Raw genomic sequence first — 12,606 nt, forward strand, 5'->3', positions numbered from 1 at the left:
CTTTGCTTACCTTTGGCTTTGGACTTGGTCGCCTATGGGTCGGCCATGTGTCGTAGGCAACGCTCTAACTTTTTTGTGGATGAGCAGAGGTGAACTCTAAAGGTGGTGGCGGTGCGTCTATTGCCTGCTACCAGCCATCCTAATGCTACTGTGGTGTCTCGCCCTGCATCTGCCTGAGGGCGCAGTACTTCTTGATGAAAGCCCGATTAATAGGGGCCTGATGAACTTGCTGGGGTCGACGGGCACTCCGTAGAAATGACAGAGGCCCGTAATTAGAGCTGGAAACCCTAGGACCCTGTTGGACTTCTTCGGGTCCACTGGATGTCTTGCGGGCGCGATCCCTGCATGACATCAGAAATTAGTTTGAACCATATGCATACTCACCTATGTCGGGATGGCATGACCTTGCTAGGGGGGGTACGGGCACCCTGTAGGACTGATAGAGGCCCGTAACCAGAGCTGGAAACCCCAGGGCCCTGTTTGACTTTTTTGGGTCCACTGGGTGTCTTTGTGGGTGCGATCCCTGCAAACAATAGATGGTATCAGAAATCAGTTGAACCATATGCATACTTACCCATGTCGGGACGACACAGACCAACTGATACTTTTGCAGGGGGAGATTGGCATTGCGGTCGCTGGGCAGAATGTTGCTAAGTAGCAATGTCATCTATATCTGTTTAAGAGTGGTCATGTTGGTGCGCATGATCCGCACTCGTCTCTTTGCAGCGGCACGGGTGAAATCTTGCCCCGGTATGCATAGTAGCAGTGTGATAGCCTCCCTTTCTAGTTGTGCTCGCACAGTTGGTCCTCCTTCAATATCAAGGGGTGGCCCAGGAACCTTTAAAAGGAAACTACTGGTCCCTTAACCGGGAGTGCAAGTCTCGGTTAAGCATTTAAGGACAGAGGACCTTAAATTCTCTTAAGGTGTGGATGTGGAGCTCACTGAAAATGAGGACGCGTAGTCCTCTAAAGGCGAGGGCGTGTAGCCCTCTGAAGTTCAGGACGTGTCGCCTTTCAAAGGCGAGGGAGTGTAGTCCTATGATGGCAAGGACGTGCAATCCTTTGAAGGTGAGGGCATGCCCCCCCTTTGAAAATGGGGAACATGTAGTCCTCTGATGGCGAGGACGTGTAGTCCTCTAAAGGTGAGGACGTGTAGTCCTCTGAAGGTGAGGGCATGTAGCCCTACAAAGGTGAAGGCACATGACCCTTTGACGGCGAGGACGTGTAGTCCTCTGAAGTTGAAGGTACATGACCCTTTGAAGGCGAGGACGTGTAGTCCTCTGAAGGTGAAGGTAACTAGTACCCAAGGTGAGGGCGTGTAGCCCTCTCAAGGCGAGGACTTATAGTCCTCTGGAGGTGAGGGCGTGCAGCCCTCTGGTGGTGAGGACGTGTAGTCCTCTCAAGGCGAGGACGTGTAGTCCTCTGACGGTGAGGGTAACTAGTACCCAAGGTGAGGGCGTGTAGCCCTCTCAAGGCGAGGACATGTAGTCCTCTGGAGGTAAGGGCGTGCAGCCCTCTGATGGTGAGGACGTGTAGTCCTCTCAAGGCGAGGACGTGTAGTCCTCTCAAGGCGAGGACGTGTAGTCCTCTCAAGGTGAGGACGTGGAGTCCTCTGAAGGCGAGGATGTGTAGTCCTCTAAAGGTGAGGGCGTGCAGCCCTCTGTTGGCGAGGACGTGTAGTCCTCTAAACGGTGAGGGTAACTAGTACCCAAGGGTCCACCCTTATGAGAAAGCAAGAGATCGACTCATCGAGAGGACCGGTCATCCCAAATCCACAAGATTTGGACATTTAGATGTAGGGAATCTATGCAGTTAACATGATTTTGAGGGATGCAAATGCATGCAACCTTTGTTGTGAAATTTGGGTAAATGCGGACTTTGTATGAAACAATGCAATGTAATGGAAAGTTGTACAATGTTCATGGCATTCTTTCCCTATTTTGTGATTTTGATTTTGATTTGATTTTTTTTTTTTTTTTTTTTTTTTTTTTTTTGGAAAACACAGATTGACTGTCCTTTTGAAAAAGGTGATAATTCATGCAACCTCATCCTATCTTTTTGCAAATCTCTCCGGGAACTCCCTCAGAGTGTATGTTCTTTTTGATTTAGTCACTTGACCATTTTGGAGTGACGGCAATGGAGCCGTTTGATGTTTGATCAATCCATTGAAACCCTAGGGTTTGTCCCCCCTTTTTTGTTAAAAACATCGATGGGTGAGAACTTTTGATCGACCCCTATGTTCACTTGAGGCTCATGCACGGCGCCCCTCATTGCCCCAGTGTAAGGCTTTGAGGTATCAATCGTTGCCTTTCGTCATGACCTTGTAGGAGGGAACCTATTGGGTGAATACTTCTAATCTGCCCCTAGGTTCGCTTGAGGTTTTTGCATGGTGCCTTTCGTTGCCCCAGTGTAGGGCTTAGAGGTACCAAGTGTTGTCTTGTTTTCACGACCTCGTAGTGAGGAAGAATGAAAGAAGCAGTTGATTCTAAAAAGAATTTTCCCAGGACGAGAAATAGTTGAAGGATCTTTCAGTTGATGGATTAAGTCAAATGACTCCTATGTAGAAGCAAGCTGTTTTGATGTCTTGATGATGCTAAAGGATCAAGTGCTTCTAAGTTTTATTCAAGACTAGAATCCAAGAAAATCAAGATATATGATCAAGTTTGATCTCTTTGAATCTTTAGGAAGAAGTTTCCAAATTGCAATAAACAAGAGGTTTGACCAAAGAATTCTATCATTTCAAATTGAGATTTGCTCTCTGGTAATTGATTACCAGTAGTTGAAAATGTTTTAATACAAATTTTTAAAACCTGTAATCGATTACATAAGTCTTGTAATTGATTACCAGAGGGGATTTTCAGAAAATAATTTCCAAGAGACATATCTATTCAAATGTTTTATGAACGGCCCTTCAAATGTTTTAAAGAGAGTTTTTATTGCCCAAACAGTTTTATCCTCTCGAAAGATCAAGAGTATTTCTGAACTGAAATGTCTTATCCTCTCAAAAAGATTCTTTGGTCAACCACTTGCTTATTCAATAAGGAATTTTGATTGGTCTTCATTGTACAATCTATCCCTTTTAAGAGAGACCTCTTCTTCTCTTCTTCTTATTTCTGAAAAGGGATTAAGAGACCGTGGGTCTCTTGTTGTAGAGGATTCCTGAACACAAGGGAAGGGTTATCCCTGTGTGCATTGTTAATCCGAAAAGAGAGATTGATAGTTCAATTGGGGAATAGTCTTTGCATCTTAATTCAACCCCCCTTTTTCTTAAGGTAACTGAGGCCATTTGTCCAACATCCTATTCTTGACAACTTGCTTCTCTAAGAAGACAAACTTTCTGGAATGATAAAATGAAGTCACATGAACGTCTATATTTTTACTTGAAAACACAGTCAATCAAATGTCTTTTTATTTTTTTTGATTTTGAAACTTATTTTTTATTTTGAAACTTATTTGTTTTGAACTTTACTCATTGTTTTACGGCAACCCCACCAACGTGCAAGACGAGTAATCTCTGATTGAACGGTCTTGGAAGTCAACACTCAGGAGCGCAGGTCGCTTGAGCAAACAAACCAATGGCTTGCACCCACATTCCGATGAAAGTTGAATAAGCAAACATGCGTTTGTGAGAGGATGAGGGACAAAGATATCAACTTTATCCATTTCATTTAACATTGTAGCTGTGGTTTACAATAATGGCATAAACTTGGAAACCCTGATGAGTCATTAGGGACACCTAACAACAGCTTTCAAAATTGCCCCATGTGTGGCATCTCTTGTCAATGTTAGGATTTACACGCAATTCTCCTCAAATTTCAGCCAGCCCGCATCAATTAGACCTTGCACCTTACGCTTCAGAGCCCTACCATGCTCAATGGAACGCCCCGGGGCTTCTCCGTGACAAGCACACGTTGCGTTCGAGTTGTATTCTCGGAGAAATGGAGGTTGATGAACCTTGGCTAGGGTTATGGCTACCATGGGAGCAAGTCAGCATAGGACACTGGAATTGGGGTGAATTCTACAGGCTTTCTCGCTGCAAAATTCACTTCTTGGTTGGTGTTTTTGGTTTGTGCTAAAGGTGGTGTTCGTCATTGGAAGTGCGGTAGACAGACTTTGTGGTAGATTTAGGGATGGCCTTTGTGGATAACTGGGTGGTGGGTAAGGAGAAAGTTTGTTATTGGCTGAGTAAAGATATTGTTGGGTTGGTGGGAAATTTGGCCGTACAGGAATGGCAGTCACAGCATGGGTTTCTCCCTCATCCTCACCCTCTTTATTTGCCCCAGTTTTCTCAGTCGTCCTAGTAGGATGATCAAATTTGCCTCTTTTCGGACCCACATTGATCCTTTCACTGGCGAAGACCAAATCTGCAAAGCTTGAGGGTGTGCAGCCCACCATCTTTTCATAGTAGAGTACCGATAATGTGTCTACCATCACGATTATCGTCTCCCTTTCCATTATTGGGGGTACCACCTGGGCCGCCAGATCCCTCCACCTTTTGGGCGTGTTCTTTTAATGATCCGTCCCTCTTTTTGCACATGTTCTATAGTTGCATCCTATCCGGAACCATATCAAAATTGTACTGATACTGCCTAACAAAGGCAACCATTAGGTCCTTCCAAGAATGGACTCGGGAAGGTTCCAAGTTAGTGTACCAGGTAACAGCTACCCCAGTAAGACTTTCTTGGAAGGAATGTATCAGCAATTCCTCATCTTTTGCGTATTCCCTCATCTTCTGACAATACATCTTTAGATGGTTCTTGAGACAAGTAGTCCCCTTGTACTTGTCAAAGTCCAGCACCTTGAACTTGGGAATGACCATGTTTGGGTATTAGGAACAACTCTTCTAGGTTAGCAAAGGCATAATCTTCACCTCCTTCAATGGCCCTGAGCCTTTCCTCTAGATGATCCAACTTTCCCATTCCTGCCATAGTCATAAGGGTTTTTAACCGCTGTGGAATGCAAGAGGTGCAGTCGTGGGTGATACTGAGGGCCCTCCAAAGGGTTTTGTAGGGGTATACCACCAACTGCTTGCCCTTCAGTGGTATATCCGAGCCAAGGCTCGAAGTCGGCTAGATTGTGATGGGGAATTTCATGGGTCTCTTCCACAGTTTAAGAGACATGTGCATGATCAGTTTGGGGTTGCTGGCTTTCAATGGGTATAGGAGTGGAGTTATTGACATTCTTATTGGGAGTGTACGCCACATTGGGTGGCGTATAGTTGAGAGGCAAGCCATATGACGGGAAGGCGTGCTCGTTTTGAATTTGCACATCATGGGGGCCGCCCGTACTTCCTAAATCTTTGCCTACCATATTTGAGGTTGGATGATTCATTTGCTTGAGGCCGGATGGGGACGTCGGGTTCACCTTAGCAACAACGCTGGTAGCGGCAATTGCAACCGCATTGGCTTCCATTATCTTCTTCACGCTCATCATGGCCTCCATCATTGTGGCCATTTTCTCTTTAATGGCCTCCATGTCGGCCTTCATCTTCTCTTGTATCTCCTCTACTTCACCCATTACTCTAGCTCTAGCACGAGTTCGGTAAGGGCGTCGTAAAGCGTGTCCCTTTCTTTTTTATAACCATGATTAAGTTCATTTTATTTTATTTTTCAAGGAAAGAATGCAATGAGCAATGCAACCAATGAAAAGCATGGATGTATGCGAATGTAGTTGAAGTATTGCGAATTTTTACGCAGGATATGGGGTTGAATCAATTTAGATTTTCAACATGGTCCATGACATCTTTGTCAAGGTGAAACTGGAAGTAACAAGGACATCAATAATCCTAAATATGTTTGGCAGTAGACGAAGCAGTGATGTGACTCGATTCCTCTTTTGCCCCAATTTTGCAAGACGGTTACTTCCATATTTCAACTTGACTTGATGAACCTTTTTGTAAAAGCATGAGCTTGGTTCAACCCTATAATCCAAGGAATGGCAATTCTGATCGCCAATACTTCAACAACATCTCATAGGGATGAATGACTCGGGCATACTTTAAGCTTATGCACGGAAAATGTAATTATGAAATTGAGATGCCCGAAGAAACACCATTTCCTAGTTAACCATGCATTAGGTACCATGTTCAATTATTTTGTTTTTAAGTGAAACGGGTTTATGATCCCAACACGGTTGGCTCGTGGTGCCTAACACATGAAACTAAGAATGTAGTGTGAAGTTTCACGCTTCCCCCTTTTTTGTTTTTGTTTTGTAGAGGAAAACGCAAGGATGAGCAAACATGAAAACAAATGGTATGCAATTTTGCAGATCAAAAAGTTTGTTGAACGCATAGGCATGATGATGCCATGACTCATGCAAAATGTGAGGCTGGAATATGATAACGGACAAATGCAGGATATGTCCATTATGATGTTATGAAGAGATGCTTATGCGATGCATGATATGAATGCATTTTACGGACACGAGAGCCTGGAAAATTATCTCTTCTTACTTGTGCATTTGGGGGCGCAGTGCCCCATGTGTACAATTAAGAAGGTGATATGGACCTTCCGGCTTCCCGTGACAAAGGACGAGACCAACATACAATGCATGCTAGAGATAAAATGCGGGAGTGACTTGATTTGCACAAGCTTTTTGGAGTAGAAACATGGGACCAACTCATTTTATTTCAAAAAGGAAGTCGTATCTAGTCAAGGTCTGAGAGACCATACAAGTTTCCTAACGATTTCTAATTATGTGGGCCATTAAGTCTATCATATGCTGACAATAGCCGAGAAGCCCATGAATCTCTTCGGGGGCGGAGTAGGTGTCTGCCATCGCCTTGGCCTTGGCTAACAATCGGGGAAGTTCTTGATTCCCGTTCAAGGTAAGAGCAAACCGATCCATCCACATGGTTGCCTCTTGGTGTAAAGAGTCGATCACCCTTCCTCTAGCCTCTTTTTCCGCGTATACTTGGGCATATTCGTCCGCAATCCTATGCTCGTGGGCCGCGGCTAGACCTAACTCTTCTTGGTACTTGGCGATGATAGCTAGCATGTTGGTCTCCGTCTCGCATAAACGCTGAGACAAGCTTCTTTTGGACCTTGAACAAGCAATCAACTCCTCTTTCAGAACCATGCTATGTGCTCGCGACTGGTCCCTTTCTTCCCTTCGCAACTTGAGTTCACTATTGCTACCCCATAGAGCTCCGCGAAATTTGTTCCGGCCATACTCTTCCTTGCGAGCCCTCTTGGTCTCTCGTTCAAGGGCCCTTGCGGTAATTGCATTCTCTTCCCGTAACCCGGCACACTCCTTCCGAACGTGTGTAGCAGCCAACTTGAACTTCTCCTTGGCGAGTTTTGCCTTTCCTAACTCGCTTTTGAGAGCTTGGACTTCCTCGTCCTCTTCCGGTGCTTCAAAATTCTCTTCGCTGACGACTTTTAACTTGGCGAGCCAATCTAAACCTCGTATGCGAACTTTCAGCCATTCGTGGTACCCACCAATGATGCCATTACGAATGCCTCTAAGCTCTTGATCTTTCCTTAACGGGGTTTCCCATGCTTTATGGATTCTTTGTATAGTCTTGGAATTTTGTGCGCCGAGATCCCTCATAAGGAAATGAGACATGCTTTCTTCCGTCGGTGCTCCCCTCATGGGGTACCCTAGTTGTCTTATAGCGAGCGTGGGATTGTAATTAATACAACCCCTCGTTCCTACCAGCGGAATGTTTGGGTATCTTCCACATGAGAAAAGGACTCCTTCTTTTCCTTCCTTCCATAGGGGGAACCAACTGATTGTTCTACCTCCTATCCCGGCCAAGAGCTGGTCCCAATCCATTCTCCTCTTTTCAATGCACGAGCGATGACTCAGGAGCGGACATGGATGTCTTGTGTCTTGTTGGAACAAGTGTGAAACCAACCAAACACAGAGGGCGGGTAAGCAACAGATGATCCGTGCGCTACTCTTCTCGCACCTTCGGTCAAATGTGTCAAATAGATCTGCCAAGACAGCTACCACCGGACTTTCCTTACTATGGCGGTAGGCAAGGAAAGCGTCGATTGCTGCTAGGTCTATCAAACCATCCACGTTTGGAAAGAGGACGACCCCAAAAATTATTAAAGCTAACACATCCATAAACGGGACCCAGTCTCCTTGATTGGCCATACCCCTCGCCTTGTCTTCTAGGTACTTCTGTGGTAGGCCCGCTATGCCGTTCCGAGTCTGTTTTATGCGGTCCAAACCTCTGGCTGAATCCTTGACCACAGTTGCAATTCTGTTCAAAGAGGGGAGACACCCGGAGGGAAGATATGGTTTCCTTCCCCCGAGAGGACATCCTAGAATTTCCTCAAATTCTTCAATGGTTGGTACTAATTGGAAGTCCCCGAATGTGAAGCATCTCAAGGGCTGGTCGTAGTATTGGGTAAGTGATGCAATGGCTTCTATGGACACCTCTGCTATGGTCAATTCTAAGATTTTTCCGTAAGTCTTGCGGAAGGATTGCATTTGGAGGGGTTCCATCAACCGCCCTAATTCCTTGATGCTGGTGGTATCTGGGCTTTTGACCTTGACTTGGTAGAACCTCTTGCCGGTTTGATTTGTTCCCATGCTTACTAAAGTGAGATAAAAGCTGGTGCAAATCAAAACTCCGATATCTCATGGGTGGAATGGATGAATGCATGATGGAATGCATATGACACAGATGCAATCTAGGAATGCGGGGGTCCGGGGAATTTGTCCCCTTCTTAGATACGACGTCTAGGGGTAGCAAAAATGCCCCAACGCACGTTTTTAAGAAGGCGACACGGACCCTCCGTTGGTTTGTTTACAGTAAGGATCAAGACAGAACCCATATGCAATGCCTATGCAAAAGACACAATGCGGGAATGTACACAGTATGACAATATTTACTGAACATAAGCAAAAGGGTATATGATACTCATGCATGGCAGTGTGAAAAATGGCACGCAGCGTGTTTGCTTCGTGCCCCTATTTAAGGGACCTATAAGGGAGAGAACTAACTAGGCTTTTAGCAATAATCCCCAAGGTAGTTATATCTCTCTTGATGGTTTCTAGAGGTATCATCCCCTTTGAAGAACATATTGTAGCAGTAGGGACTACTAGCAACAATAGGTTTTCAAAGAGAAACGCTCTAGATGAGGGTTCACTGTAATCAAGCAAGTCGGAGACCTAGCATGATCACAGATTCACCTCCACTCCTTATGTTCCCATGAACCCGGGTATAGGGCCCTTTTTCACTCACAGTGTGTGCAAATAGTGTTGGTGTTTGTGTGCATCAAATGAATAAATATTTACCTCATGCATACATTCTAAAACACACTAAAAGCAACAAAATAGTTTATATACATAAGAACATAAGACAAATAAAGGAAAACCAACAAAGGAGAAAGTCATGATAAAACATTGCACAAGATTAAATGGCCTAACTCTCTAAAAAAGGTCCCCAGTGGAGTCGCCAACTGTCGTAACCTACCCTTCGGCGGGAGGGCGACGCGAGACTCGCGGGATGCGTGTTCCACGAAAGGAATACGCGCGGAGTCGCCACCAACGTTTATTTGAGGAAAACGTCGGAAAAACCGGAAAAGACGCGATCTACGAACTTTTAAGTTGAAAGGTTCGGGAGTTGTATTTACGCACGGGGAAGGTATTAGCACCCCACACGCCCGTCCCAAGGGACGACAGCCTTTAATCGAATGTGCAAACATGACTTTGATTTTTTTGTTCCCTTTTATGTTCTTATATCCTTTATACCCTTTTTATATTTTTTTCCTTTTTTGTGGTCGACAAGGATGTTTCCCTTTGCTCCTACGTATTCCTCAATTTGGGATGAGAAAATCAGACCTACGTAGTTCTTTCTTATCAAGTGATTCTTTTTTACTTAAGTGGTGATCATTTTAAGGCGTTGGACCTTAAAAATGATCCGTTTTACTTAGTGAGAAATTGAAATGACAAACTTCAAAAGCCTATTTTTGTGGACGAGCTTGACTAGGCGAGTTGATTTTTAGCCTTAGTTTCACTTTAGTTATTAATCAATTCGGTTAAGAATGAGAAATCCCAAAGAGAAAACGTCCGATTGATTTTCCGCTTTATTTTACTAAAAAAAGTCTTTTTGATTATTATATTATTTTTTACCTCTTTTTGATTTCCAACGTGGTTACGGCATGACCGAACGGTCGGAATTTATTTTAACCGAAGCTAATGGATAATACAATTCAAACGTTCGGTGGAAATTTATTTTATTTTTAAGTTAAGCGCGAAACGACTTAAGTAAAATGGCTTAAGCACGTCAACAGGGGTATAAAAAGTAAACAAAACGAGAATCAAAATGCACGAAACACAATGTGGACCACTACGGGTACATAGAATGAATCGAAAAGCTTGGTTCGAGGCACTTACCCGTTGAAGATCGAAGAACGATGAAGATCGAATGAAGAATGTCGAAGAACGGTTCAAACCTTTGCGAGATTCCTCACGAAAAACGTTACGGAAACGTTTCGGAAGCGCCTCGGCTTAGATTTTCTTCACGGAAACGATTTTTCCAAGCAAATTCGAAGGAGAGAGAAGTGCCTAAGGGGCTGGGATCCCTTCCTTCTTCATTTCCTCCCCTATTTATAGCAAAATAGGGGAGGTGGTTGCCGCCCAGCTCGCCCAGGCGAGCTCAGCTCGCCCAGGCGAGCAGGGTTGCTTCCTCCAGAAGCAACCGCCTTCTGGAGGAATCTTCTGGAGGGCCCAAATGGGCCTGGGTGCTATTTGCACCCCCATTTTTACCAAGTTCACCCCCTCTGCTGTTTTTTTGGTGATTCTTTTTTCGTAAAGTTACGGAAACTTACGAATTTCGTAACGATACTTGTTTTCTTTCCGTAATGTTACGGAACCCTGCGAATTACATAATCATCCCCTTTTTGACTTACGGAATGTTACGGAACCTCACTTAATTATGCAACGATACTTCCTTTTGATTTCCGGTGTGTCACGGAAACTTACGGATTGTGCATCAATATTTTTTTGGTTTTCCGGCATGTCCCGAAATTTCACAAATTGCCTAATGATGGGTGCCAAGCACCTCACGAGGACCAAAGAATGGTCGCACGTCATCGAGCAAAGGTTCCCGGACGAAATTAGGGTATGACAACAAGTCTCAAGGACAGTCTTTGGCACATGTTGGATTGTATTTACCAAACCCAGTATTTTCTCATGCCCAGCTATATGTAGCACTTTCATGAGTGCAAAGTAAAAAATGACTGCATATTCTTATTCATGATAAAGAAGGCACTCCAAAAAATACTACTATTAATGTAGTATACAAAGAAGTATTTGCAAACTTATAGAGAAGGTATGTTTCCCAAATTCTTATTGCTACATATGCATTATGATTAATGACATTCATTTTGTATATCAAACTATAAGAAACATACATAAACACATCCTAGGTTTGGTACCCATCTAATTTTTCATTGACCTATTTTTCAGCATATTAATTTCCATTTCAACAAATTATAATGCACTACATATTTAACTTTGTCAGCATTTTTACAGGTTCCAACATGTGCACTTTTTGAAGAAGTATCAATGCACATCTATCTCTTTTATCAAACATGCAAACCATTACTTATATTGTTTGTAATTCAAACTTATTTTTGTGCTAACCATATATGGCATACCATATATAATATGTCATCACAATATGTATATGGGATCTCATATTTAGTTCAAATGCTTACTTGGTTAATATCCTTTGCAATTTCTTTAATATAATTAAACTACCAGCATATATTATCAAATTTCAAATATTACTATTAGCCCGTGCTTCGGCACAGACGAATTTCTAGTTTAATTAATAAGTTGAACCTCTAAATTAGTCAAGTTTGATGGCCTTAAACATGTTTTACGTCCTAATATATTAGGTCCAAAATATCCAATGAACACTAAATCTACTATTAGATGTATTTAAATTATTATTCACTATAATTGTTTCACAAATTTAATTAATAAGTTGGACTTGAAATTCCTATTTTCATGATTTTCACTATAATAGTTTTCCTAAACAAAATTCAGCAAATTTAACGACGTCTACTTTATGGTACCTAAAACAAATTTTGTTTTAATTAGTCAAAGCAAATTTTGTTTTAGGTCATTGATATTATTTTATTTAAGTTCTATAAATATTAGCCAATTGTGGTTTAACAGGGACTGATTAAAGTTGACAAAAACTTATTAGGGAACACAAACAAAATTCAGCAAATTTTTCGATGACAAACAAAAAAATGAACGATAATATTAAAAGAATTTTGATTTTATGAGCAAGTCGACCAAATTTTTTTTTAATAAAAATAAATTTTGTCTTGAGGATTTAGGGAAATTAGTCGTGTTTTATTTTTATCAATGTGAAATAAATTTCTCATATATCTTGCATCGGTTCATTTCAAAAGTGGAAATACATGGTATGCCAACAAATAAAGAAAATTTATTAGGGACAATAAATAAAAAACATGTTATTATATTAGGGACTAAAATGAAATATCAAAGACTTATTATCATTTTTATTTATCAGAGACTCAGGCTCAACAAAGAATTTAAGAGTCCTCAATATATCAGTTTATTTCTTTATAGAGACTAATAAGAAATGACAAGAAAATATTAGGGACCAAA

The sequence above is a fragment of the Glycine soja genome, chromosome 1 (genome assembly GCF_004193775.1).
Source record: "Glycine soja cultivar W05 chromosome 1, ASM419377v2, whole genome shotgun sequence".
Taxonomy (NCBI): domain Eukaryota; kingdom Viridiplantae; phylum Streptophyta; class Magnoliopsida; order Fabales; family Fabaceae; genus Glycine; species Glycine soja.